Below are 5,914 nucleotides of genomic sequence, written 5' to 3' on the forward strand. Positions count from 1 at the left end.
GTTCATTGACTTAATAATGCAAGGGTATCCTCGAGTTCGAACCCTCTAAGCCTTACTCCACATGCGTGTGGACAGCGGAGGAGTCGGGGCCAGGAGCGAAGAATCAGAGGCAGAGCCCGAAGCGATCGTGAGTGAGCTCCAGTGTGCGCGCTAATTGCCTTGATTGAGTTTTAAATTAATGCGAATTAGAGTTGTGGCTGTTGTTTTAAAGTCAGACAATGTATATGCATGTGCATGGGCATTTACTACGGAGGGGACACGAACATATGATACAGGAAGGAGGGCGTGTGACTTAGAGAAGAAGAAGATAAGGACTATCCCATTCACAACGGTTGAGAGGGAAACAAATGAAAGATGTGAATGAGTAAGGCGAGGAATGCGTTTAAGGATAAGATAAGGGCATATGGGGATACTTACAGTATGTGCATATGTGTGTACTCATACTGCTCATACTTACTTATAGTTTATTTGAAATTATGCATACATACATACATATATGTATATTTTATATGTGCATATACTATCCTGAATATTAACAACAATATTTTAAATTATTATTTTGGGTTTTCCACTGGCCTATAAACCCTCACACTAGTAGACCTAAAATACAATCAGCATTATCTTCCATCTCCAATATGTAAAGATGTACATGTGTATGCATTTGTATGTCCATATGTATTCCAAACTAATCACACCGAGCTCTAGTTCTACCCTCCCCACTCTCATGTATTCCCTCATAGCTGGCCCCTCTCTGAGCTGTCACATTAAAAACGATTCTCTCATATCTTCATCTCCCATCTTGATCTCGATCGACTGGTCGGGGAATTCACACGCTCCCCTCAGAGCAGACAAGTACTTATCCTGTCGATCAGTGGGAACAGAAATTGAATTTCTAAGCAATTCCCCGAGTGACTGACTGACTGACTGTGTAGGCAATGGGTTTGCATTATTAATTAGACTGGCTGATGATGTGTTCTCCTTCTGGCTGATCCCACAATTATGCCATACCATTCCATACCATACCAGACTGCCTGCCTGCACGGTCAGGTTTGCTCCGCTCCCCTCGGTCCTGGCTTCTCCGGGTTGGTTGGTCGGTCAGTCAATCAAAGGCATAAAGACAAAAGGCAGCGTTGTTAATACTTCTTTTCAATTAGCCTCACTCAACGGCAGCAACAACATTAAGCCTTTTCCAACGAACAGGTTTTTCACGCGACGACAACAATGTTGTTGATGCTGAATGACGATCGTGCATGGGCAACATAGGAAGCGGCCACAGATACTATTCACGTTGTTCTTCTTCGGTGTTTTTGTGGTATTTTCATTTGAATTTTCATTTTCCCCTAGGTCGGTTCTTCGGTTCTTCGGCTTTTATTTTATTTTATTCTATTTTATTTTTCGTTAAGAACTTTATTCACTTTTCCGATCCCAAATCGTGGTCGGGATCTTGGCTTAGATCATTGATCGTTGGTGCTTTTTTTTGTTGTTTCCTGTTCAGGCAAAGTTGTTTTCCTTTCAACGCGCCCGCCGCGACTTTCTGGCTCGCTTCATTTTATGGAACTAAAGCCTATAGCTCGGAGAACGGATCTCGCCACAGTCCGGGCAGGGCTGGGGCTGGGGCTGGTGCCGACAATTGCAGCTGGGGGGCCGGCTCTGGTGATGGAGCTCGCTCTGGGATGGCCTGCGCTGCACTGCAATGCTCCGCTCTGATCTGAGCTACGCTCAGCGTTCCCTTAACATTTAATGAGCATTAACAAGCTGCACTTAAATGCAATAACAACAAACAAGCATCGGGCCAAGGAGCAAGGGGAGGCATAAGAACAACAACAATTGATAACAAGTAAGTATGCCCCATAGTGGGGCCAAAAGGAGAGCGAGGTTCAGAGTGAGACAGAGAGAGAGAGAGAGTGGGCTAAGGCTAAGCCAGAGGAATAATAAATACCCTGAGCACCCTGAATACCCTAATAATGAATGCCCTGAAAAAACAATCAATGAGATGGCCTCGTTTGAAAAAGTATCATCCATCTTAGATATTCTTGAATGCTTTACCAGGCGAGAAATATTTACTAAAATAAATATAAAATGTAAGAGAAACATTTATTTACAATATTCACTAGAGTATACTCTTAACTAACGAGTATGTATTAAGACGGAGAAATATTCCAACTGAAATGAAATGTTATGTTTTTATTGTACTAATTTAATCTTATTTAGATTTTTCGATTTGAAATGAGTTAGCGGCTATCTTATATCACGAGCAGTAATATAAGTTGTAAACTTACCCCATCGTCAGGGTATAGGAACATTATTCACAATGGAAGCTGGAGACGCCTCCACGCTGTCTGACTGAGCGCACAAGTGCAAAGTGCTTCCCATCTGTGTGAGTGTCTCCCTTGATTACGAACGAGCTGCAAATCCATTTCTGCCTCCTTTCTTCTCTTCTCCAGAAAGATAGACAATATGCTGCGGCTACTTAGCCTTCAGGGGATCTCTTGTCAGATGTTTTTTGTTGTGTTCCAGTTATAAGCGGTGAAGTGAGGCTGAGGGACAGGACAGGGACAGGGACAGGGACGTGCCGCCACGCATGGTGACCCAATGATCTACAGAGGGCGCGGTCGCCACTCACTCCCAAAGATAAGGCAAAAGATAGGGAGCGAAAAGGGAAAAGTGAAATCAATCCGATCAGAGCCTAATCGATTCATAACAGAAAGAGATAGGCAGACTGAGAGCGACCAGCTCTCATTCATTCGCTTGATCCGATTACCCATTCATACTCACATATGTATGTATGTATGTATGTACTTATGTATGTATGTATGTATGTATGTATGCATATCTCTCTCTTTACACTGCTCATCTTCATTCATTTCCATTTGTAGTCTGCGTTGTTGTTGCTGGTTTGCTTTGCTTTGCTTGTCCTTGAACTTGACCCAGCAGCGCAGCAGCAGAGGCACCAGTAGCGAATTTTTCTTTCTCTCTCTCTGTCTCTCTCTCTGCTCGCTCTTTATCGTGCACAAGTAAGTATTTACTATAATTATGAGCTGTGACTGCGTGCCTGTTTCCCCGTCCTCGTCATCCAATCTCCCCACTTGTGGGTACATACATACATACATAATGCTCAGTCCCCATTCATTCACAGCTTTTTTTGCGCATTAAACATTTTCTAGTTTGACACCTTGCAAACTGATCTGTTTGGCATTTGTGGGCCTGATAAGGCTTTTATACGTCTCAGATTTTAAAATTTGGACTTTCGACCTTATCAGTTAATGAGAATCGGAAGTGGCCAAGAGAGATCAGTGCAGGAATAATTGAGGTGTACCTCAGCCTGATAAGGTTACGAGAAATATGGGGAATATAAATATTATTCGTTTAATGGATGAATGTTGAAGTGAAGATATGTACCTGCATGTTGGTTCATTGTTAGTGACTTCTTTGAGAGCCTGGACCTTGATTTGAAATTCTGATAATCAAATTTTGAATATTTATCGAATATCTTCAAGCTTCAATAGTATAAGATTCGGAGCTATTATGTATTATACTAGATAGTCTACTCCCATAAGTCACAATCAATAAAGCATACGCACTGATGGCCCACAAATGTTATCAGTACCTAGTCACGTGTGCGAGTATCGGAAAGCGAATGACGAAATTTCCAAAAAAAAAAACCTCCAGGTGCAAAAATATTTGCGAAAGTCAAGTAACCAAAAACATAAATCGAAAGAAAAACATTATGAAAAAAAAGCGCCATCAACTGAAATTGTAGACAAATATACAAAGGGCGAAGCGGTGTCAGAGGTGGCCTACCTATAAGCAGGGGTAATTTGAGTACCTATCGAGCTTTTTACCTAGACATTCACATAATATTTTGCAAGCCATTATGTCGACCTATGGAGAAAGTCTGGGAAAATTCGACGACCCGAAAAAACTGACAGTAGAGACTGTTTTCAATATGCCATCATTTAGGGAAGTAGTTCAAGAAGACTTACACCCATAGAAAAAGGCCCTAATTTTAACATTTTCACTTAGATTTAAATATGTAAGCCATTAATTTTTATCCAAGAGTGGTTGTATTAAAAATTTAAATTGTTCACTTAATTTTGATATTAATATTAAATACTTAAATTTAAATAATGAATATAAACTACAAATTTAATATACATATATTATTTATTATAAAGTTTTTTTTATTTCATTAAATATGACCGTATTTAAAAAGACTTTTAATACATTTATATTTGAATCTAATTAATTAATCTAATTCTAATTAATTTTACTGTTTGATCTCTGATCTCGACGCCGAACAGATCTCCACTAAATGTTTCCCGCATCGACTCTAGTAAATTTGAAATGATGGGCCGCATCCTGAAGAAGCACATGAACGATATTATGGCGTACGTATTGCGTAATGTCCCACCAAATGGCAGAGCTGAAAGCCAACCAATTATACTATGCCCGTATTGTTGCCATTATATTGTTGTTAAACACGCCAAAAATTCGCAGAAATTACACGATAATTATAAATGTTCCTTATAATATTAAATATATTAAATAATTATCCAAACAACGGCTTTTATTGTTTAATAAATTATTTATACATATTTTTTTTAATTTTCCCGCTCTCCGTCTGCAATATAGTATATATTGCTCGTATCCATCTTGCCCTGTGCAGTGTGTAGTCCTGGCCTGGACCCAAAATGCCACTGTCTGGCTATCATCTGTTCTTGATGGAAAAACACAACGAACTGAAACGCTAGCCTGGCTGGCTGCACCGTACGGGCCTGGAGCACAATCAAATTTTTGCTGAGGAATGGCAGCAGCTTTCGAAGGAGCGCAAGGTTCCGTACATGGAAGCAGCAGCCAAGGGCAGAGCTGTGTAGGTTAAGTGACAAACCTTTTACAGTGCAAAAATTATTCTGTTTCCTTTCCTACTAATAGATACAAAAAGAAGATGTTCCGATTCTTCAAGAACAACCCAAAAGTTTTGGATAAAGAGTTGGCAAAGTTGAAGAAAGATACCAAAGAAAAGGCCACAGCAACTCCCACTATCCCAGGTTATCCGCTTGGATAACAGCTCTGCTGCTGTCCGTTGTAGTAGCCGGGAAGCGTCGTCAGGTGTAGTGCACGGTTTGTGCAGCCCTAGCTTTGCTATCGATACGAACACAATACTATCGATTGTTGTACGTCTAGGTCCAGTTTAGGTCCTTACCAATCCTTATCAGGAGCTATAGTTATAGTCTAGCCATAACTATCTCATCTCATGAGATCCATCTCAATTGCAATTTATATAAATCTAATTTATAAATTTATATCGATACTATTGTTTCGGCAACGATCCAGCCCTAGTTAAAGATCCGTTATAATATGTGTTGTGTGTGTGTGATGCGCTTAAACTAGCTTAAACGCTGAAACTAACTACGTACAACAACTACGTAACGTAACGTTAACTTAGTTAGTAAGTATCTAGTAACAGTAGTTACCTTACCTGCAGTTAAGTGGAGCAACAGACCGACATACGAGCATAGTTTCGTGTGTGTGTGTGTGCGTCTGCGGACGCGCGCCGAATCGGCTTAAACTCTCTCACTTAAACTCGCTAACTACGCACCGTGCAGTAACTACGTAACGTTAACTTAGTTAGTAACGATATAGTACCAGTAAATACCTTACCTGTAGCAACAGCCGGAGCATCCCATTTTGAGCATATAGTGTGTGTGTGTGGACGCGAGCAGTAGCAGCAGCGGTTTCTCTTCCAGGGACAGCAGAGACCAACAGCGGCAGGATACGGATAAGTCGCAAACCAGCGCCTTTGCCAAGCGGGATACCTTGCCAAGACTGCAGTGAATCTCTCCAGACTGGCCATTGAGGCAGCAGCGAGGCGCTATGCGGCGTCAGACTATGCGCAACATGGTGTTGGCTACTA

Source organism: Drosophila obscura, unplaced genomic scaffold, assembly GCF_018151105.1.
Source record: "Drosophila obscura isolate BZ-5 IFL unplaced genomic scaffold, ASM1815110v1 contig_189, whole genome shotgun sequence".
Lineage (NCBI taxonomy): Eukaryota > Metazoa > Arthropoda > Insecta > Diptera > Drosophilidae > Drosophila > Drosophila obscura.